Below are 24583 nucleotides of genomic sequence, written 5' to 3'. Positions count from 1 at the left end.
TGGAACCTGGACTGAGTTTGAAAGTATATCAAGTCATTAAACAGGCTTTTCCCTCAGCTTTGAGGCACATACTGGCTAGGTTTTGAAGTGTTTCAAAAGGTAGAATGGGTTATTGTCTCCAAATGGTTTTCCTTTGTATCATCCAGAATATGAATGACCCTACCTTACCCACTGTCACTCAAATCTTCTTGGACTCAACTCTGAATCCTCTATTTAGTCCCTTGGTCCTGCTGCTTCTACCTCTCAAAAGGCTCTCAATTATCTCTCCTCTTTTGTCCCAAGAGTTGCCTTAGTTCAGGTTCTCCTGACTTCCTGTCTGTGTTCCTATAGCAGCCTCCTGATTTGGTGTTCCTGAATCCTGTTTTATTTCCCTCTAGTCCATGCTCCATATATTGGATCATTCCACTTTCCCCAGTTAAAATTCTTTCATAACTTTCCCCTGCCCCCAGAGCCAAATCCAAGTTTAGCACACAAAGTCTTAATTGGTCCCAAGTGTTTAAATCCCACATAATATAATAAGAAATATAGCTGTATGGGAGAAGATTCTGGCACATGGGAGCGCCCCCAGCTCCCATTGCTCATTACCCTATCAGTGCTAATGTGTAGTTTCTAAATATTATGTTAAATATGAACACATGCTTCTTCATCCTTCTCAAGTCTGTGGATTAGACTCAGTCCAAAGTTAGTCATTTTGTACTCTGCTTTAGACCTTGACTCTATCTGAATATTACAGATGTCCAGGAATTTAACTGCCTTTTAAACCACTTATAAATACACATTATTTAGAGTCAACTCTATACTTGCTGGTTAGAGCAGAGCAGAAACCCCTGCTATCCTGCCTTTTTGTTCAAAAGCCATTTTTAGTTCATCACATGATAAAGTTCAGCTTGAACACAGTATCATTACCTTTGTGATGTTTTATTTCACAAACGTTCTTTTCATCTCTCTCTCTCGTTTAATACTTCCCTATAGTAGGAAGACAATGAGTGGTCTCTTCCAAGAGGAATGTAGACTCCTTCACATAAAAACAGATGGACCAAAAGTGTCCATGAAGGGCTCAAGACAGTAAGGTCAGAGGACCACTTGGGAAGGAAAGTGGAAGAAAGAATTTAGGGATGGTGCTCATGTAGGGGAGCATGAATTCAGCTAACTGATACCCATCAGTGATGCCTTACAGGACAATTCAAAGCTGACTTCCACATGTAAAACTTCCCAAGCAAGCTCTAATCCTAATGTCCTCAGAGACTTTGATTTGAGCTGAAGGTAGATACACTGGTTCTCTTCACATTTTTCCAGGATCACCCTTTACCTTCCAAATCTCATTTAGCATATTGTTTACCTAAGAACATCTGAAATTTCTATATTCTTAATCTGTTTTTGCTTGTGGTCCTGAAGAAACTATGCTTTTCCTAGAAAAAATACATGCAAACAAAGTTTTGTACAACTTACTTATCAGTTTGTTTTTCCATGGCATCAACCCCCTAAGCTATACTATGTAAGGACACTTAACTATAGAATACTCTGATTTATCCCCCCAAACAGTGGTTCCCTGTGAAAAACAAAATCTTAGTGAACAAAAATGTAAGCATTTCTTACTTCACCTCTCTTACTTAGACCAGCACCTAAGTAGGTCAAACACCGCTAAGTTTCATAGTATATCCTATTTTTACATTGTTTCCAGAAATAAAGATCTCTTGTTTGTAGATTCTTGTCCAAAGTTTCTGGTTTAGGAACACCTGAAATGATCATTTAGATGGCTCTAGCACAGAGAAGGCAATGGCACCCCACTCCAATACTCTTGCCTAGAAAATCCCATGGACAGAGGAGCCTGGTAGGCTGCAGACCATGGGGTCGCGAAGAGTCGGACACGACTGAGCGACTTCACTTTCACTTTTCCCTTTCATGCATTGGAGGACATGGCAACCCACTCCAGTGTTCTTGCCTGGAGAATCCCAGGGATGGGGGAGCCTGGTGGGCCACCGTCTATGGGGTCGCACAGAGTTGGACATGACTGAAACGACTTAGCAGCAGCAGCACATGTTTCCAGAGAAGTAACATGGTGTCTCTCATCAGGTGTTTCCTGAATTGACCCCGTCATGCTTTACTCTCGACCTTTCAGCTCTTTACTGCTGAACCCTCAGCTCAGAGTCTAAGGCCCAGTGGTGATGACTCGGAAAATCACTTTTATCAGTTCACCCAATGGTGTCAGACCCTAGGAAATTAGTTATACATCCCCCAAAGACAGATCAACACATCACAGAATGCTAGATGTATCTATCAGTCAAGTGGATTAGAATGCTGTGTCTTCTTCCCACCAGATAGCCAACTTGAGAAACCAAACAAAGACCAGAAAGTTGCATGGGAAACTCAGGGAAGGTGTAAGGGCTGGATTGCCTGATGGGCGGCCAGGATGCCTCGCCTACTTGTTCAGTTCCATTCAGTTGCTCAGTCGTGGACTGCAGCAGGCCACGCCTCCCTGTCCATCATCAACTCCTGGAACCCACTCAAACTCATGTCCATTGTGTCGGTGATGCCATCCAACCATCTCATCCCCTGTCATCCCCTTCTCCTCCTGCTTTCAATCTTTCCCAGCATCGAGGTCTTTTCCAGTGAGTTGGTTCTTTGCATTAGGTAGCCAAAGTATTGGAGTTTCAGCTTCAGCATCAGTCCTTCCAAGGAATATTCAGGACTGATTTCCTTTAGGATTGAATGGTTTCCCCCAACCCCCATCCCATCGTGAGAAGGTAGCTGCCAGGGAGAAGCCAACCAGAGAAATGTCTTTATTAAAGCATGAAATCTGTATCCGTTTCTAATGTTTCCAACATAACTATATAAGAACATTATTGATGACATACCCATAATAGTAATTAACTTTTTGATGTTATCTTCAATTTTTTTCCTTCTTATATTCATTTGAATTCCAGATACCAGCTCTATTTGCATCCTCCCCTCTGAGCTTCCATAAAGAATGATGTAAAAATGACAGTCTTTAGAGATGGAGTGGGATTGCTTTTTAAAACTCTTTATATCCTTGCTAAAAAGGAATACCTGATTCTGATTGTCTCTGATTCTAAATCAGTATGTGTGAAATATAGATATAGGGAAACATATTTAATACCAAGGAAGGAATCAAATACCAGCATGTAAAAAATTCTCCGAGACAGTTGTCTCAGTTTCAACAAACAAATGGAAATTTAGAGAGAAAAATAAGGGAAATGGAAAGGCAGTTTAAGAGGTATATTGTCAGGGTTCAGGCTGAGCCTCCTCAACGTTGTGTTACATTCTCATGAAGGTTATTTTGAGCTAAAGCCAATCAAGACCCTCTGGCTTCTAGAGAAGCTACTGCCCCTCCCTCAGTTGATTGAAAGAATTTAAGTTGGGGATTTTTCCCAGGAAAGAGTTACTGCCAAAGAAATTTTATCTAAGTGGTCTTTTTTGTATGGTGGGGTCAACATCTAATTACCAAACATCTTCTCTTATCATCCTTTGAATGACTCTCATGTCGTCGGAAGCCCTAGGCCCCTACCCCATTCCTTAGCTCTGGATGGTATACATACCTCATTTGCCTTCCTGTCTCTGAAATTTTCATGTATGTTGGGGTCTTTGATCCTCTCAGTGAGGTTCCTGTATACATGAAATTTTCCAAACTTTTGGACAAAAATTTTCCTTCTATTACTCTGTCTCATGTCAATTTAATTCTTGGATCAGCCAGAAGAACCTAGAGGGTGGAAGAATCTTTTCTTCCTCCCTAACAGTATCAGCCAGGCACAATGCATAGATTTTGTTTCAAACATGCTTCAAAATGTATTATGTAAGCCTCATGGTAACTACGAAGCAAAATCTAGAATAGATACACAAAAGATAAAGAGAAAATAGAGCATCAGTTCAGTTCAGTCGCTCAGTCATGTTTGACTCTTTGTGACCCCATGAATCGCAGCACGCCAGGCCTCCCTGTCCATCACCAACTCCCGGAGTTCACTCAGACTCACGTCCATTGAGTCAGTGATGCCATCCAGCCATCTCATCTTCTGTCGTCCCCTTCTCCTCTTGCCCCCAATCCCTCCCAGCATCAGAGTCTTTTCCAATGAGTCAACTCTTTGCATGAGGTGGCCAAAGTACTGGAGTTTCAGCTTCAGCATCATTCCTTCCAAAGAAATCCCAGGGCTGATCTCCTTCAGAATGGACTGGTTGGATCTCCTTGCAGTCCAGGGGACTCTCAAGAATCTTCTCCAACACCACAGTTCAAAAGCATCAATTCTTTGGCGCTCAGCCTTCTTCACGGTCCAACTCTCACATCCATACATGACCACTGGAAAAACCATAGCCTTGACTAGATGAACCTTTGTTGGCAAAGTAATGTCTCTGCTTTTGAATATGCTATCTAGGTTGATCATAACTTTCCTTCCAAGGAGTAAGCGTCTTTTAATTTCATGGCTACAGTCATCATCTGCAGTGATTTTGGAGCCCAAAAATATAAAGTCTGACACTGTTTCCACTGTTTCCCCATCTATTTCCCATGAAGTGATGGGACCAGATGCCATGATCTTCGTTTTCTGAATGTTGAGCTTTAAGCCAAATTTTTCATTTTCTACTTTCACTTTTATCAAGATGCTTTTGAGTTCCTCTTCACTTTCTGCCATAGGGTGGTGTCATCTGCATATCTGAGGTTATTGATATTTCTCCCGGCAATCTTGATTCCAGCTTGTGCTTCTTCCAGTCAAGCGTTTCTCATGATGTACTCTGCATATAAGTTAAATAAACAGGGTGACAATATACAGCCTTGACATACTCCTTTTCCTATTTGGAACCAGTCTGTTGTTCCATGTCCAGTTCTAACTGTTGCTTACTGACCTGCAACAGGTCTTTAGGTCTCAAGAGGCAGATCAGGTGGTCTTGTATTCCCATCTCTTTCAGAATTTTCCACAGTTTATTGTGATCTACACAGTCAAAGGCTTTGGCATACTCAATAAAGCAGAAATAGATGTTTTTCTGGAACTCTCTTGCTTTTTCCATGATCCAGCGGATGTTGGCAATTTGATCTCTGGTTCCTCTGCCTTTTCTAAAACCTGCTTGAACATCAGGAAGTTCACGGTTCGCATATTGCTGAAGCCTGGCTTGGAGAATTTTGAGCATTACTTTACTAGCGTGTGAGATGAGTGCAATTGTGCGGTAGTTTGAGCATTCTTTGGCATTGCCTTTCTTTGGGATTGGAATGAAAACTGACCTTTTCCAGTCCTGTGGCCACTGCTGAGTTTTCCAAATTTGCTGGCATATTGAGGGCAGCACTTTCACAGCATCATCTTTCAGGATTTGAAATAGCTCAACTGGAATTCCATCACCTCCACTAGCTTTGTTCGTAGCAATGCTTTCTAAGGCCCACTTGACTTCACCTTCTAGGATGTCTGGCTGTAGGTCAGTGATCACACCATTGTGATTATCTGGGTCATGAAGATCTTTTTTGTACAGTTCTTCTGTGTATTCTTGCAACCTCTTCTTAATATCTTCTGCTTCTGTTAGGTCCATACATACCATTTCTGTCCTTTAGCGAGCCCATCTTTGCATGAAATGATCCCTTGATATCTCTAATTTTCTTGAAGAGATCTCTAGTCTTTCCCATTCTGTCGTTTTCCTCTATTTCTTTGCATTGATTGCTAAAGAAGGTTTTCTTATCTCTTCTTGCTATTCTTTGGAACTCTGCATTCAGATGCTTATATCTTTCCTTTTCTCCTTTGCTTTTCACTTCTCTTCTTTTCACAGCTATTTGTAAGGCCTCCCCAGACAGCCATTTTGCTTTTTTGCCTTTCTTTTCCATGGGGATGGTCTTGATCCCTGTCTCTTGTACAATGTCACGAACCTCATTCCCTAGTTCATCAGGCACTCTATCTATCAGATCTAGGCCCTTAAATCTATTTCTCACTTCGACTGTATAATCATAAGGGATTTGATTTAGGTCATACCTGAATGGTCTAGTGGTTTTCCCTACTTTCTTCAATTTCAGTCTGAATTTGGCAATAAGGAGTTCATGATCTGAGCCACAGTCGGCTCCTCGTCTTGTTTTTTGCTGACTGTATAGAGCTTCTCCATCTTTGGCTGCAAAGAACATAATCAATTTGATTTCGGTGTTGACCATCAGGTGATGTTCATGTATAGAGTCTTCTCTTGTGTTGTTGGAAGAGGGTGTTTGCTATGACCAGTGCATTTTCTTGGCAAAACTCTATTAGTCTTTGCCCTGCTTCATTCCATATTCCAAGGCCAAATTTTCCTGTTACTCCAGGTGTTTCTTGACTTCATACTTTTGCATTCCAGTCCCCTATAATGAAAAGGACATCTTTTTTGGGTGTTAGTTCTACAAGGTCTTGTAGGTCTTCATAGAACCGTTCAACTTCAGCTTCTTCAGCATTACTGGTTGGGGTGTAGACTCGGATTACTGTGATATTGAATGGTTTGCCTTGGAAACGAACAGAGATCATTCTGTCGTTTTTGAGATTGCATCCAAGTACTACATTTCGGATCTTTTGTTGACCATGATGGCTACTCCATTTCTTCTGAGGGATTCCTGCCCACAGTAGTAGATTTAATGGTCATCTGAGTTAAATTCACCCATTCCCGTCCATTTCAGTTCGCTGATTCCTAGAATGTCGACATTCACTCTTGCCATCTCTTGTTTGACCACTTGCAATTTGCCTTGATTCACGGACCTGACATTCCAGGTTCCTATGCAATATTGCTCTTTACAACATCGGACCTTGCTTCTATCACCAGTTACATCCACAACTGGGTATTGTTTTTGCTTTGGCTCCATCCCTTCATTCTTTCTGGAGTATTTCTCCACTGATGTCCAGTAGCATATTGGTCACAAGCGGCTGCGACCGGCACACTAAGTGCAGGCGGCTGCGACCGGCGCACTAAGCACGGCCCAGAGGAAATATCCCACAGTCCGAGGCCAGGGGCAGAAGTGGGAGGACCCCCTGCCGGAAGGGCGGCGGCCAAGAGGAGTTACTCCACGTCCGAGGTCAGGGGCAGCAGCCCAGAGTGCCAGGCTGCTACGGCACAGGAACGGCGGAGAGGAGCTACCCCGCGTCGGAGGTCGGGGAGGGGGTGGGGGTGGGGGGGCGGCCGCAAGGAGCTACCCCACGTCCGAGGTCAGGGGCGGTGATGAGAGGAGTTACCCAGCGTCCGAGGTCAGGGCCGGCGGCCGGGAGGAGCTACCCCATGCCCCCACGCCCGAGGCCAGGGGCAGTGGCTGGGAGGACCAACCCCACGTCCAAGGAGCCTGACTGCAGGGGCGCAGGAGGGCCTAGAGGAGCTATCCCACGTTGAAGGTCAAGAAGGGCAGCGGTGAGGAGATACCCCTCATCCAAGGTAAGGAGCAGTGGCTGCACTTTGCTGGAGCAGCTGTGAAGAGATACCCCATGCCCAAGGTAAGAGAAACCTAAGTAAGACAATAGGTGTTGCAAGAGGGCATCAGAGGGCAGACACACTGAAACCATACTCACATAAAACTAGTCAATCTAATCACACTAGGACCACAGCCTTGTCTAACTCAGTGAAACTAAGCCATGCCCGTGGGGCAACCCAAGATGGGCGGGTCATGGTGGAGAGATCTGACAGAATGTGGTCCACTGGAGAAGGGAATGGCAAACCACTTCAGTATTCTTGCCTTGAGGACCCCATGAACAGTATGAAGTAGAGCATACCACCATAAAAATCACCAGTGTACACAGGTGGGCAGAGATGGAGTGGGGGTGGGGGACGATGGAAACACAAAACCACCAGAAAACAATAAGATAGCACTAATAAGTTTTTGTATATCAATAATAACTAAATGTAAGTCAGGTTAGAGTCACCAATTAAAACGCAGAGTGGCTAGATGGCTTACAAAAACAAAAACAAAAACCAAGACCCAACTGTATGCTGCCTACAAGAGACTCACTTTAAGGACACGCATAGGCTCAAAATAAAGGGGTAGAAAGAGATATTCCATGCAGTTGGAAACTAAAAGAAGGCAGGGGCATCTATACTTATATCACACAAAATAGAATAAGCCAAAAATGGAAAGAAGAGACAAAATGGTCACTATATATCGGTAAAGGGGTAAATTCACTGAGACAACTTTCTGTAAATGTATATACACCCATTATAAGAGCATCTAAACATATTAAGCAAATACTAACAAATCAAGAGACAATGGACAACAGCACAATAATAGCAGGGGATTTCAATACCCTATTTTGAGCAATGGATAGACCATCCAGACAGAAATCAATAAGGAAATAGGTTTGAACCACATATTAGACCAAATGGCTCTAACAGAAATGTATAGAACATCCCGGCCCATCCCTCAGAAGCTGGGTGCATGTTCTGAAGTACATGTGAAAACTCTTAAGTACACTTTAATAAATTTAATCCTATAAATAATGTTGAGCAAAGCAGAATAAATATCATACCATTCCACTTAAACAAAATTAAAATCAGGATAGGGTTACCTTTGGTGGGAAGGTCACTGGAGGAGGTGGTTCTTCTCGGGTGCTGGTGCCATTCTGCTTAAGAGCATCCTAGTTACATAGATAAATTTTTTTTTGAGAATTCAATCTGTAAACTTATGATTTATATGCTTTATGTTATGCAATAAAATAGTTGCATTTGGAATAATCTGCCCGTTTTTATTTGATCATACTAAGGAACTGCCAAAGTTTTCTTTGTTGATAATACTGGAGTTTTATTTTTAAAAGTCTTGCACTTTAGAGATACATATCAAAATATGTGTGGATGAAATATGATGTTCAGATAAGCTTTAATAGTGAGGAAGGGGACCTCCCTGGTGGTCCAGTGTATAGGGCTCCACAATCCCAATACAGGGGACCCCGGGTCAATCCCTGGTCAGGAAACTAGGGTCCCACATAACATAACTAAGCCTGTTAACAATTATGAAGACCCAGCACAGCCATGATAAATAATATAAAAATCTTTAAAAAGACACTTAAAAAGTGAAGGCATGAAGCAGAGAAGTTGGAGTTTAGATTGGTCATATGCTGATAATTAAAGGCAGGTGATGGTTACATGTAGTACATTAAGCTATCCCTCATGTATTTGTGAAAGTTTCCACACAGAAAGGAACTGTAAAGATGCCTTTAGACATCTTGTTGTGTTAGTTGCTCAGTCGTGTCCAACTTTTTGTGATCCCATGGTCTGTATCCCGCCAGGCTCCTTTGTCCCTGGGATTCTCCAGGCAAGAATACTGGCGTGGTTTGCCATTCTCTTCTCCAGGGGATCTTCCCAACCCATGGATCAAACCCAGGTCTCCCACATTACAGGCAGATTCTTTACTGTCTGAGCCACTGGAGACTTCTTGAGACACCTCCTCTTGCCTGTTCCTTCTCTCTGTACTGTCTGGGACTTCACCTCTCTCCTTCTCTCATACTGCCCCACCTTGTAGACTGGACATCTTATCCTATTTCCTTTCTGATGCAATGCAGCTCACCTGGGCTCTCTCCATCTGAGCACAAGCTCATCCAGAAGCCCACTGAGAGCTCAGTTTCCAACAGAAGTTTTAAAAATTATTGAAAAAGATGAGTCTTTTCCAGGAAGGAGAATCCTACTCTAACTGCTGAGAAAAACAATTTCTCATAGTAGTTTTTTTCATTCTTTGTTCATTCTCAATTCTCTCTCCCTTCCTCTGCAAACAATGCACATGTAGGTAGGATTTAAGACACTCTGGCATCTTGAAATATTTGAGAAGTATTGTTAATAGCATCATGAACATAGTTGGTAACATTTTCCCAGGGTAAGCTACTTCTGATCGCTAGTCTAAACCATTTTGTGAAGATCCTCACAAGCGTTCATGTCAGAGATCATCTCTGAAATTGTTTCCAACTCTTACAGTACATCTTTCGGAGCCTTCAATTCCCTCCACACTGGCTATAATTGTTGAATTTCCCTTGGAGAAATTTTAGATGTGTGGGAAGGACGGAGGGAGAGAAAGCACTTAAAAATAGTCCATGGACTGACTGGGAATTTCTATTAACACCACATAGGAAGACACAGAAATAACAAGAAGCAGGTTTAAGACCAAATGAAGTGAAGTGAAGTGAAGTCGCTCAGTCATGTCCAACTCTTTGTGACCCTGTGGACTGTAGCCCACCAGGCTCCTCCATCCATGGGATTCTCCAGGCAAGAACACTGGAGTGGGTTGCCATTTCCTTCTCCAGGGGATCTTCCCGACCCAGGGATTGAACACAGGTCTCCTGCATTGCAGGCAGACGCTTTACCCTCTGAGCCACCAGGGAAACCTTAAGACCAAATGGGAAGGAGGCAAAACATCCAAATGAGCTTGAATTTGTTTTCTAGGAATGGTACAGGATAGATTACTTGAATTGGTCTCAAAGCATACCTTTCTGGCCTAGAAACAGAGCACACAAACTGGAGTTTGATTTAGGAATTAATAAAAAGATGCGATTTGGGGGAAATTAAACCATTTTATCAACCTCTGTGCAAGTCGGGACTACAGTGCATTCCATCACCCTCCCGGCTTATGGGCTTCTAGTCCAGTATCACAGTGACAGCCACTCACTCAGCTGGGAGCCTTCAGTGCCACTGGACTCCCTGCCCAACCCCAGTCCATGTCAGCTCTGCAGCCCGCCTCTGCCATGGGTACTTCTGCTGTTTTCCCCACCTTTTAGATTACCCTCACTTATAGGGACTCTTGACTTTTCTGAGCAAACATCTGCACAGGCCATCTGCATCCACCACCAAGACTATAACACAAGTTTTTTGGTTTTTTTTTTTTAAAGAAACCTTCCTAATGTCCAAGGCACCAGTTTAGGTGACTGCAGGATTCTTTGGAAAAACCATTTTGCCTCTAGAAAATCTGGACAGAAATCATTGTGATACAGGTAGACTCAAGAGTTGGGGACAGGTATGAGACCAAAAGGATCATCTTCAGATTCTAGAATCTTCTTACACCTCTGTACTGCTTACAATTAAGCATCCACACAAAGGCATTAATATCTGAGAATAATCCGACTGTTTTAGACAAAGTTATAGCAGCCTGGGGACTTGGAAGACATCTGACCCCACATTCATGTCACTTTGAATCAACAGGCAAAAAGACTCCCCCTGAAGATGAAGGAAAACTAATCTGGTGGTCACTAGCAACTGTGCTTTGGGACAACCTGCGTATTCACGTGGAAGCCAAGAGATGAGAGGCTCAGCTCAACAGTCTTAATGGCCCTTGAAAAAGAGTAAGGGCTTAGCACATGGTGAGAAGGATTAGCCCACACAATCCTGTGTTGCCCTCGATGAGGTAGGTATACATGCAGTATGGGTATTATGTTCAGAGCATGGGTTCTGGTCAGATTGCCAGAGTCTGCTTAACTTTCTTTGTAAGATAGATCAAATGGTGCTTGTGCCATTGGCTACTGTGATGATTAAATGAGTTAGTACATGTAAGTTCTCAGAACAAGGCTTCACAGTCAGCACTCAATGTCAGTTATTTCAGATTGAGGGTGTAAATACACAAGAACACGGATAATCCTGGTGTGCTGTTCAAAAGACATTCAAAGTTTTAAGGAAGTGTGGTAGAGACTGCCTTTGACCTGCAGATCAGAACTCATGTTGTTGGAGCATAGTGATAAGGCCTCACGTGGCAGAGGAAGAGTTGTGTGGCACGACATTCATAGCACTAGACTTGAGGGAAAGAGACCTGGGTTTAAGTCCTGGGTCATTGCCAGCTCTGTAGCCTGGAATCAGCTATTTTTACCCTTTTGGACTTGTGAGAATTATAGTTGCTTCTAGCTGAGAACTATGGTTTGATGCCAAGAAGTACTTTCATCACTGTTTCTTTGATTAGGTGCATATTAGGGCTTTAAAGAAGTGTCATTTTGGGCCCCCTACCTAGATTCTCCACTTTTTAAATCACCTGGACTTCTTTAGCCATGTTTATGCTAGATTCAAGTCAGAAGTTCAAGAACTCGCCAAAAAGAAACTGACACTAACAGAATTTGACCTGTATCTCTCTTAAGATGCCCAGATCTCCGCCTTTTATCTCCCTTAACAATGTTTACAATAATGAATATATCCTGAGTAGGTTTTTGTCCTCTCTCAGAAAGATTTTGTAGATACCCAGTCACACTACTCACTGGTTCCCTTACTCCAGCCTCCCACACTTCCAGACAGGCTGCAGGCAGTGGCCATGGAACAGAAGCGCGCTGACCTCTGTGAGGACTAGGGACATGACTCTGGCTGCCTAAGCACCCCATTGCCACCTGCTAGGCAAAAGCACAACTGTGAAAAGGAATTAAATTAACCCAACATTAGGGCTGGCAGATCTAAGAAAAAATTTAAGCTGATGAGCTAAATTTTGTATAAAACATGACTTCAAGAATGAACTCTACAGGGCTTTTATAACTACCTTTCTGAAATCATTAAAAAAAGAAAACTCAACCCTGACATACATCGGTATTTTCTCCAACTAATTCCCTTGAAGAGGCAGTTCTCATTATCAATTCAAAACTTAAACTGACACATTTACCAGAAAGGAAAAATGAAACTCCATAGACATTATCATGCAAATTAAGTCTTAGAGCTCTGCAGTTGTAAAAAAAAAAAAAAAAGTTCACTTGTGTATTACCATCTTAGCATTTTCATGTAAGTCACAGATTAATAAAATAGGACTGACTTATAGAAAAATAAAATCAGGCAGGGCTATCATTTTTTTCCAGTAACATAAGTGAATACTGAAAATTTTAAGAGCTGACATACTATTTAAAGTCAAAACCTGAGGTATGCATAGCATCTGTTCTTCAGGTTTTAATACATATTATTTCAGGGAAAATGCCCTAAGAAGCCCCAAATCCTTTATTCATGAAGATTCTACATACTTGGTAAGAGAAATTCAAACTAATTCAACAGATCTAGGTAGAATCTAAATAGTACTAGGTATTGTAAAGACATCAAAGATAAATAAGGTGAAGATTCTGCCATCGAGGAGAGGGAGAAGATAGACAAATAACTGAAATATGTTACTGAGTCCAAGGTCATGTTACTTGCTGCACCACAGGACAATAAGTCGAGAGAGGAGTTGTTGGGACAACAAATAGCAACTTTATTCAGAAAGCCAGCAGACCAAGAAGATTGGTGGACTAGTGTCCCAAAGAACCATTTAGTCTGAATTAGAATTCAGACAGCTTTTATACTAAAGAATGAAGTTGCTCAGTTGTGTCTGACTCTCTGTGATCCCATGGACTAGAGCCTTCCAGGGTCCTCCATCCATGGGATTTTCCAGGCAAAAGTACTGGAATGGGTTGCCATTTCCTTCTCAGGGGATCTTCCTGACTCAGGGATTGAACCCAGATCTCCCACATTGCAGGCAGACTCTTTACCATCTGAGCCACCAGGGAAGCCCTAAATAGTAGGGCTAATAGTAGGCTTAAGGGTATTAGTATAATACCCTTTTTTATACGAAAAGGGGAATGAATAAAGTCAAGCTTTTCCTGGTTCAAGACAGCCTCCAGAGGGAATGTGTTAGTTTCTCCCTTCCTGCAGTTATTCCCAGATGGCCTGGTCAAAATGTTTCCTGTGAGCTGAACAAAAGTATTTTAACTTAATGCTCATTTTCTGGGGACAGGGTTCCCAGAGATGGGCCATTATGTGTAATTCAACCTTACAGGCAACATCTCTTTCGTGATTAACTTGTAATAGAGTAGAATACAAGGGTTCTCCCCTCTTACAAAGTAAAGTGATAAATATCATAAGAGGTACCAACAAAATGCTTGTAGGTGGTTGTGTTAGAGAGACTAGATCAGGGATATAAAGGGTTTTGTGTTGGGGGGAAAAAAAAGATGTTATTTCAGCTCAGTTTGGGAAAAAATGGGTTAGGGCAGCAAACAAGTGCGTGGGAAGAGGCTTTTTCAGGTCACTGGTGTAAGCAAAAGCCTAGAGGTGTCAGATGGAGTAGCAGCCCACTTGGCTTAAGGGTGGGACCATCCTGGGCACCTCTGCTCAAGGGCTGAATATCTCCTGGATTAGGGGTGCTCTGCAGAGTGCTGGCTGCTAGAGATAGCCTGAAGTTATTCTTTATTCTAGACACACTGTTCCTCCTGGAATTCTATGTCACTGTTGAGAAGTTAACCATCTTTAATTAAAATAACCCAAGTTGAACACTGGATGAAAAATGACTAGAAAATAAGATACTGAAGGTGTGAGGAAAGAGAGAACGGGTGGAGATAGGTAACAGTAGTAGGGACCTAAGTCCACAGACTGGGCAGGGGGTTCCTTTAAAGAAGACCCTCACTCCCTCCTCAGGGAATGGGTGGCAACTTCCCATCAAGGAATAGATGATAATCATTTCAGGTTTTCCAGGCCGCCTGTCCTCTGTTCCATCTACTCAGCTCTGTTATTGGATTACAGGAACGTAGACAAGGCATAAATGAACAAACACAAACAGGTTCCAAGAAAATTTTACTTATAAAATGGGTGGCAGGCCGGATTTGGCTCCTGGGCCATCATTTGCTGACTTTTTCAGGTGATTAGCAAGGAGGAATAGGCATACTATGATACTGGGTAGAGATAAGGAAACTAAAGCCTTCTTTAATCATATCGGTGTCATCCACACACATCCAAATACTGTAATCATGAGACAAGCAGTCAAGCACGGGCTGGGACCCGAAAAGGGAGTGATGAGGCAATGAATAAACTAATGAGTATCTCAGCCATCAAGCTACCAGCAGTGAGAGCCAAGACTGACATTAAGACACTCAATTTTTTTTTTTTTTTTCCTGCAATCTCAAATGTAGAGATATCCAAGGCACAGGAAACATAGGATGCCATTTCCCTAACAGTTAACTCAAAGTTGCATTCCAGGAATATAAGGAAATTGAGAAGAGCCAGCAGCAGGCTCTCTCATTTGGGAAAATGGCTTCTTTTTTAAAATGACTTGATGACTTGAGCCCCTCTCACTTCCTGTAAAGGCCAGGAGCTAGTTCTGGGCTTCACACATACTGTGAAGAAGAGTGTCATCTGCCAGTCAAACCCCACCTCTGAAGGGGCAGATTGGCAGGCTCAGTGGATACACGTCCTTCTCCTTTTAACGATACTCTGGAGGGATGGACACAGCCTTCAGGCATTTCCATCAGGCAAGTAGTTAAAAGGATCACACAGAGCATGAGAATCACCACAGCTGGCAAGACAGGAATAGTTGCCACCTATTTGAACTTGCTAATTTGCCTACAACTGACAGAAGAATACTTGTCAAGGAGACTTATTTGGCACCGTCAATCTCGAAGAGGATTTCTGTCATTTGGCCTTTTGCCCTGTTGATTAAGAGCAGTGTGGAGCACAGCTCTCACACATTTGTCATCTCAAACCATTTCTTGTTTCACTGAGTAATAATAATCATTCACATCTCAGCTGCTCTGTGCTCAGTGGGATTCCAGCCCACTCTGCTAACAGCGGTGGGAGGCACTGTTAAGTTTTCAGAGTTGCCCTTCCAAAGAGGCTGAAAATCCCAGCTCAGGATCCCAGGACCAGTCAACGTCACCAAGTCCTGCATCTTACCCATTGTCATCAAGGAGGAAACTCAAGTTTAAGGCCTGGGAATGCTCATCTTAATGGGGAACAGGGAATCTTCATAAACAGTCAGCCCAGGAGAGAAAGAGATCCAAAGCTTAAACACTGAAGCTTGAGATACAGTTTCTGATTCAACAAGGACCTTGTTCGAGGACCTTCTGGGCCTTATTCCAGGCCTAACTTCTCACTATTGACTGCTTGCTGTTTTCATGTATAAAACATGGAAACATGGTTATGATCTGTTCAATGTTAGCTATGGAACACTGATTCGGAGTCAGACATAGTGTCTCTTAAGACCCTTGAACAATTGCCCTAGTTTTACAGATAAGGGAGTTCAACCCTGGAGAAGCTGGGGCACTTGCCCAAGACCACACACCACCAGAGGCTTGGATTTAGGCCCGGGCGTGTCTGGCCTCAAAGGCCGGGCTCTGATCTAGGCATGGGCTACTGGGCCCTGAGGAGTCTACTCAGTGACCTCAGCTTTCCTCCTGGGAAGGGAGAAGCCACAGGGTGAGTGCACCCACAGAGAGGCAGACAGGGGGCCTGGCATCTGAGTGGAGGAAGCAGGCACCATAAAAGTATGTTAACAACACTTATAACACAATGAAGTGTGTGCTAGCAAGCTCTTTTTAAAAGAGAATAAAACTTGCATCTATACAGTTTACACTCACGGGAACGTCTGCGGTTTGCAAATTGCTTTCATTCACAACATCTCCTTTCATGTGCATGGCAACCCTGAAAGGGCAGCAAGACAAGTACTATTTCCATTTGGAAAAAAGTTTCTAAAAGGTTAGGACACTAATGTCACATGCCTAATACACGGAAGAAGAACCCAATAGAAGCCTCTTTCTGGTTCCGAGTACAAATCTGTCCTCTAACATCAGGATGCTTCAGTTCTGTTAGTCAATCATAGATCTGCAGAGAAATTTCTGCAGATTTCAGGTTTTCACCTCTGGTTCCTGAGAGATGGCATCTGCTTGTACCATAGTCCTACACCCAAGGAAGCTAGCAAAACTCGAACACTGGAGCACTGGAGTATAAATGTGCTGTTTACTAGTAAGCAGAAGCTGGCTTTAATTGGTAAAAAGTAGGAAATCTGACTATACTATACCTTCTAAAGGGGGTAACTTTAATGCTGAAACAAAAAAATAGAAATAGCAGTACAAGAAGCTTTTTTTTTTTTTAAAGTTGGTGGAGGAGGTGAGCAAAGGGCTTAGCCAGAGGCTCTGGACAGGAATATAGTGATTTACCTTTACAGTGCCTCATGTCACAGAGAAAAGCAGGGGGAGCCAGAGAGTACAAATGAGGAGGGTGGGCACGCACAGATGTATACTACATTAAAAAGGACCAAAGAAAATTGAAGGAACCAAAACCAGACAAAAGAAGAACTGAACCTGTATCACTAACTGTAGCAACCATGTGTGAGGGAAGAAAATAAGTTGCTAAATGCTTGACATCATATAATCCTGTTATTCTCCTGGCCTAAAGATATAGCATATTAAAAAACAGCATAAAGACAGCATATTAAAAAGCAGAGCTATCACTTTGCCAACAAAATTCCGTCTAGTCAAAGGTATGGTTTTTCCAGTAGTCATGTATAGATGTGAGAGTTGGCCCATAAAGAAAGCTGAGTGCCGAAGAATTGATGCTTTTGAACTGTGGTGTTGGAGAAGATTCTTGAGAGTCCCTTGGACTGCAAGGAGATCCAAGCAGTCCATCCTAAAGGAAAGCAGCCCTGAATATTCATTGGAAGGACTGATGCTGAAGCTGAAACTCCATTGCTTTGGCCACCTGATGGGAAGAGTTGACTCATTGGAAAAGACTCTGATGCTGGGAAAGATTGAAGGCAGGAGGAGAAGGGGACGACAGAGGATGAGATGGCTGGATGGCATCACTGACTCAATGGACATGAGTTTGAGCAAGCTCAGGGAGTTGGTGATGGACAAGGAGTCCTGGTGTGCTGCAGTCTGTGGGGTCACAAAGAGTCGGATGTGACTGAGCGACTGAGCTGAAAGATACAGCACCAAAAGAGAAGAACCCACATAGAGCAGAGAGGGCCAAGAGGAGTTTGAAAAAGGAGAGTCGAATCCTGGAGACTCAGGGAAAAGACAAGGAATGCTATTCAGTTTGAAGGATCAACTCTCCTAAAAGATGAGGCATTATTTCTCCATTGCTTTCTGTATTATTTTTATTCGGTAAGCTTGGTATGAAGGGCTGGGGGAGGACTTTTGACAGCCCTAGCTGTCAGTCCCTCTGTTGACAGCTGCTATTTTTTCCTCCTGCTATTTCACTCCTTCCCAGTGGCTCCCTCCACTGCAGGTGAATGAGCTGAGTGGTTCCACCCCCGCAGTGCGGCTGCTCCCTCCTCACACCTGAGCTACTGCTCTTGGGAGCATTTGCTGCAGTTCTGGTGGAGCAAACACAAGTCCTGCTGGAAGAGAAGCCTGGGTCAGAGTTTTCACATGGCCTGAGCAGGGATGGCAGGCTGCCATCTGAAGTGAGCAGTCTGAATTCAGTAACTATTGTAGAAATTGGCAGCAAACTGTGAGATCAAACACAGGGTGGGCGCTCTTTACCGTCTTGCATGTTGAGAGCAAAGACTAGCACCTGCCTTGTGAGCTTCAACTTTTTGCACAAAGGATCCAGATCAGTGTAATAATAAACAGTGACATACTAGGTTCTCCCCTGTAATTACTAAAGTCACTAAATTTCAAAACATTTTAGGTTTCAAAATGCACAAGAACTCACACACCTGTCAAAGGTTTTCAATGATCTATCCTTACTAAATCCAGTTTGTTTTGAAATGTCATAAGCCCAGGGTTTTTTGTTTTGTTTTTATTTAACCTGAAATTCCTTTTTTAGACTCTCTCCACAATTGTGCAATCCACTTAAAGAAATGACATGGATATTGTCATTCCTTCCTAAATCTTAGAGTAAATAGTTCTGGAAGGTGCTTCAAAGCAGGGCATCGATAGCTTCATGCTAGCTCTCTCAAGTAAGTACTCATCCTGACCACTTCCGCCCTCCTACCCCCCCACCCCTGCCCCTGCCACACACACAAGAAAAATCATGAACAAGACAAATCCAGCTCTTTGCTGTGAATCCTCCAATATTTGCCAAACTGATAAGCTCTCCTGCACTCCTCTTTCTGAATTCATCCTGACAAAAATTGCAAGCAAAAACATCCAAACATAGAACACTCCCTGGCTTTTTTTGTTTTTCTTAGCTCAAGAACATGTACTTTTCAGGCAACAAATTCCAAGTACCCCTTATGATTTTTTCATTGCATTTTTGAAGACTTGCAGATACAGCTGCACTTCATTTGCAACTTTCCACTTCCTTGTTGTAAATAACTTTCAAAAACTAAACTAAGAACAGCATTTACTGATTCCCAAAAATGTATACAAGATAATAACACAATATCAACTGGAATTACACTAAAATTATTATACATCAGTCATTATAGCATAAACACTTTGAGTACTAGAGGAGGAAATACATTAAAATAAAGCCACCTTATCTTGCTCGCTGACAAAGAGCCACGAACGAAAACTCGCTTTGAATTCTGGGACTGATTTTGTATAGCAGTGGTTTTGGTCTGCGGACTAGCGCTACAAACATCACCTGGGAACTTGTTAGAGATGACAATCCTCCAGCCTTACCCCAGTCTTACCTAGGTAAGGAGGGGCTTTCAATCTCTTTAATAAGCTGCCCAGGTGGTTATGATACACACTCAAGTTTGAAACCACTGGTGTAACAGCCCTGGAGCGAAACTGAAGTTAAGTAGAAACACCTGTCACTTAAACACTCTCCCATCCCATGACTTTCATTTTTTCAATGAAGTTTTTAGTTTCAGAACAGTTTGATATCCACAAAATGTTGCAAAGATGGTACAGAGAGCTTCTACACACCCCATCACTAGTTTCCCCTCTTGCTATATGTTGCATTAGTGCTGTACAATTGTCACAATTAATGAACCCATATTGACACATTATCAAGGAGCTAAAGCCTGTACTTTATCTGTGTTTCCTTAAATTTTGCCTGATGTCTTTTTTCTGATCTACAGTCCCATCCTGGATATGGTGCATTTCATGATCACACCACCTTAGGCTCCTCTTGGCTGTGATAGTTCCTCAAACATTTTTTGGTTTTGGTGACCTTGACTGTTTTGAGTACTGGCTAATTATATGAAGAATGTTCCTCAAATGGGATTTGTCTGATGTTTTCCTCATGATTAGATTGGAATTATGGATTTGGGGAATGAAGACCACAGTGACAATCTCATCATATCTTGTCAAAGATACAAATTACCAGCAACAAATCGCCTTATGATGGATAATGTTAATTTTGATCACCTGGCTGAGATAGCATTGGTCAGGTTTCTCCGGCATAAAGATATTCATTTTTCCTCCTTTCCTTGCTATATTCTTTGGAAGTCAGTCTCGATGGACAGCCCGCATTTAAGAGTAGGCAATTATGCTCCACCTCCTTGAGAGTGGAGTATCTACATAGAGCAGCATCAGAATTTTGTACCTGAAAAAATAAATAAGACCAGTTTTGATAACTGTGTCATGTGTTGACTGTTGAGATCCTAACACCCAGCAGTAGATACACATTCTCTTCCATTCTTCCTGTCCTGTTTGTCAGCCGTGGTGCCTGGAGAGGCCCATCCAAACCTACATGGAAACATGTCTAGTGACTATGTGTTTCTGTATTGCTGACAACTATCCCATCCACCGGTCTTCCATATTTCCAGAATGACAGAGCATAACTAAGTAGCCCAAAAATTGTCTCCCCATGCAATCTTCCTCACTCCAGCTCTGACTCCTGCTTACCTGTAAATAAATAGGAACAATAGTAAACCAACTACTGTAAGTTGGCAATATTCTGCTCCATAGGCCTAAGTTTACTTTCTCTCTTCTTAATGGTTTAATGCTCTACCTTTGTCTTCTCTATCATTCATCAATTTCCTTCTGGTCCTATACATTTTTTTGTGAATCTTTTCCCCCAATTCTAGACATGTTTAGCTCATATGACTAATAATACCATTCTTTTACAAAAAATCAGATTAAAATAATTTTTAAAATAGCTAACATTCCTTTTCATTATAGGGAACTGGAATGCAAAAGTAGGAAGTCAAGAAATACCTGGAGTAACAGGCAAATTTGGCCTTGGAATATGGAATGAAGCAGGGCAAAGACTAATAGAGTTTTGCCAAGAAAATGCACTGGTCATAGCAAACACCTTCTTCCAACAACACAAGAGAAGACTCTACACATGGACATCACCAGATGGTCAACACCAAAATCAGATTAATTATACTCTTTGCAGTCAAGATGGAGAAGCTCTTATACAGTCAACAAAAACAAGACCGGGAGCTGACTGTGGCTCAGATCATGAACTCCTTATTGCCAAATTCAGACTGAAATTGAAGAAAGTAGGGAAAACCACTAGACTACTCAGGTATGACCTAAATCAAATCCCTTATGATTATACAGTGGAAGTGAGAAATAGATTTAAGGGCCTAGATCTGATAGATAGAGTGCCTGATGAACTATGGAATGAGGTTCGTGACATTGTATAGGAGACAGGGATCAAGACCATCTCCATGGAAAAGAAATGCAAAAAAGCAAAATGGCTGTCTGGGAAGGCCTTACAAATAGCTGCGTAAAAGAAGAGAAGACAAAAGCAAAGGAGAAAAGGAAAGATATAAGCATCTGAATGCAGATTTCCAAAGAATAGCAAGAAGAAATAAGAAAGCCTTCTTCAGCAATCAATGCAAATAAATAGAGGAAAACAACAGAATGGGAAAGACTAGAGAAGATGTCTTCAAAAAATTAGAGATACCAAGGGAAAATTTCATGCAAAGATGGGCTTGATAAAGGACAGAAATGGTATGGACCTAACAGAAGCAGAAGATATCAAGAAGAGGTGGCAAGAATACACAGAAGAACTGTGGAAAAAAGATCTTCATGACTCAGATAATCATAATGGTGTGATCATTCATCTAGAGCCAGACATTCTGGAATGTGAAGTCAAGTGGGCCTTAGAAAGCATCACTATGAACAAAGCTAGTGGAGGTGATGGAATTCCAGTTGAGCTATTTCAAATCCTGAAAGATGATGCTGTGAAAGTGCTACACTCAATATGCCAGCAAATTTGGAAAACTCAGCAGTGGCCACAGGACTGGAAAAGGTCAGTTTTCATTCCAATCCCAAAGAAAGGCAATGCCAATGCCAAAGAATGCTCAAAGTACTGCACAATTGCACTCATCTCACAAAGCTAGTAAAGGCTTCAGCAATACATGAAGCGCGAACTTCCCGATGTTCAAGCTGGTTTTAGAAAAGGCAGAGGAACCAGAGATCAAATTGCCAACATCTGCTGGCTCATGGAAAAACAAGAGAGTTCCAGAAAAACATCTATTTCTGCTTTATTGAGTATGCCAAAGCCTTTGACTGTGTGGATCACAATAAACTGTGGAAAATTCTTCAAGAGATGTGAATAGCAGACTACCTGACCTGCCTCTTGAGAAACCTATATGCAGGTCAGGAAGCAACAGTTAGAACTGGACATGGAACAACACACTGGTTCCAAATAGGAAAAGGAGTTCTTCAAGGCTGTATATTGTCACCCTGCTTATTTAACTTATATGCCAAGTACATCATGAGAAAATGGACTGAAGAAACACGAGCTGGAATCAAGATTGCCAGGAGAAATATCAATAACCTCAGATATGCAGATGACACCACCCTATGGCAGAAAGTGAAGAGGAACTCAAAAGCCTCTTGATGAAAGTGAAAGTGGAGAGTGAAAAAGTTGGCTTAAAGCTCAACATTCAGAAAACGAAGATCATGGCATCTGGTCCCATCACTTCATGGGAAATAGATGAGGAAACAGTGGAAACAGTGTCAGACTTTATTTTTTGGGGGCTCCAAAATCACTGCAGATGGTGACTACAGCCATGAAATTAAAAGACGCTTACTCCTTGGAAGGAAAGTTATGACCAACCTAGATAGCATATTCAAAAGCAGAGACATTACTTTGCCAACAAAGGTCCGTCTAGTCAAGGCTATGGTTTTCCCTGTGGTCATGTATGGATGTGAGAATTGGACTGTGAAGAAGGCTGAACACCGAAGAATTGATGCTTTTGAAGTGTGGTGTTGGAGAAGACTCTTGAGAGTCCCTTGGACTGCAAGGAGATCCAACCAGTTCATTCCAAAGGAGATCAGCCCTGGGATTTCTTTGGAAGGAATGATGCTGAAGCTGAAACTCCAGTACTTTGGCCACCTCATGCGAAGGGTTAGACTCATTGGAAAAGACTCTGATGCTGGGAGGGATTGGGGGCAGGAGGAGAAGGGGACGACAGAGGATAAGATGGCTGGGTGGCATCACTGACTCAATGGACGTGAGTCTGAGTGAACTCCGGGAGTTGGTGATGGACAGGGAGGCCTGGCGTGCTGCGATTCATGGGGTCACAAAGAGTCGGACACGACTGAGCGACTGAACTGAACTGAACTGAACGTTCATTGAAAGTACTGGGCATCAAGATTTCATGACTAATTTTATCCTTATAGGAGACTCTGATGTAGGTAATATCATTATCCCCATTTTTAGATGGAAGAAATGACGCTAAATGACAATACTGATACTCTATGGCTCAGAAAAGAAGCAGTAGTGGAAGTGTAAGCTGGGCTTAGGTGGGAAGATTATATGTGTGTCTGTCTACATGTCAGTCTCTTCCTTGCTCTTGTTTCTTTTCTTCTCTCTTCAGATTTCTTCTTTTTCTTCCTCTTCTCCTATCTACCTTCTCTCTCTCCTAATTAATAACTGCAAACATATTTCTCAACACTTTCTATGTCTAGGCCATATGTACTGTCAGCTGGGGGTAGAGTAATTTCACAGAAATGACTCTTAACTTCAGTGGGCTTATATTCTAGTTGGACTCTAGGTCACTGGTGCTTTTTTGTTTTCGTTTTTACTTTTTATTACTTCTAGTTCTGTTTCTAAAAAGAAGGCATAGGCAGCACATTATTCCATGTATCCATAAAAGAGGTATACACAGTGAATGATCCAGGAGTTCAGAAGACAGGTCCTTGTTGCAGTAGTGAGAAAATGTTTCTTATAGAAAGTAGAATTTGAGATAGCTAAAGAAAGGAAATGTGATGATGTCCTTCACAGTTACCTGTGTATCTAATAGGATCTGCATGTTTGGAGTAAAGTTTCTTGGGAAGCTTTTGTAAAATGTTCCAGACTTCCTCCTTTTCCTCATATCCTCTCCATAGGGTAAAGCAATGGTAAGTATTGCTTATGGTTGGAGGTTGGGTATTTGTGGCCAGAAAAGAATTTGGCTTTAAATCGTTAGAATTCTTAGAATAAGAATAAACTCATGGTGAAAATAAAGATTTCACCCACTACCAAAGTTTTTTTTTTTTTTAATATGAAAAGTCCTAATGCTTTACTGTAGGCTTTAACACAAATACTCTTCTCCTTACATGCATAGGTTTGACACTGTCCAAGTAACAACTCCTTTGCCTTTTCCTTTTGTGACCTACAGCGAGAAAGAGAAGCCCCAGTGAAAATGCTTTACCATATGTCCTGGAGCCAACCAGATGGATTCAGATAAAGGCTTGTTTGGTAACAGATATAAAAACTTTGCATACAGTGAGCTGGTGGGTAGGAAAATGAGACATCTCTATAATTGCTCTTGTATGTATAAGAAAATGGCAGCATTTAACCTTTCCTATCCTATCATACCTGATTAGAACTTTCAATTTCAGGATGTTTAAAATGTGCCACATATCAGTGCATAACAGATCTGAAATCTTGGGCAAATGTCACTTACTAATCATTATTTTCCTGTGCTGCTTCTAAAGCTATTGAATTTTCCCTGTTGTGCCAAATTCCCTCTGCAATTAAATACTTTAGAGAAAAAACTCTCAGCGAAGTCACATGGATACTCAAATCCACATAAGACTTGATGTTTATAAAAGCATTCTATTACTGATATGAATTCATACAT

At 42.1% G+C, this 24583-nt stretch overlaps 1 long non-coding RNA gene across 7 annotated transcripts in view; it reads right to left on the bottom strand.

The window, feature by feature from the left end:
• LOC147374627 (uncharacterized) overlaps positions 1 to 19382 on the bottom strand; it is a 181861-nt gene extending 162479 nt beyond the window's left edge. For 2 of the 7 annotated variants that reach the window (XR_015162988.1, XR_015162987.1), the window contains exons 1-2: positions 19080 to 19362; positions 8487 to 8555 (exon numbers count right to left, since the gene is read on the bottom strand). This is a non-coding gene — a long non-coding RNA (uncharacterized LOC147374627). Of the gene's footprint in view, positions 1 to 6359; positions 7396 to 8486; positions 8556 to 19079 lie in introns of those variants that run through there. The other 5 variants (XR_015162990.1, XR_015162985.1, XR_015162991.1 and 2 more) reach the window with 5 other exon arrangements.
• Positions 19383 to 24583: the final 5201 nt, after the last annotated feature.

The sequence above is a fragment of the Bos grunniens genome, chromosome 4 (assembly GCF_055505025.1).
Source record: "Bos grunniens cultivar Pamir isolate PY7600 chromosome 4, Bosgru_T2T1.0, whole genome shotgun sequence".
In the NCBI taxonomy this organism is placed as follows: Eukaryota; Metazoa; Chordata; class Mammalia; order Artiodactyla; family Bovidae; genus Bos; species Bos grunniens.
The sequence above is the reverse complement of the archived record's forward strand: the minus strand, read 5'-3'. Positions and strand labels throughout refer to the sequence as shown.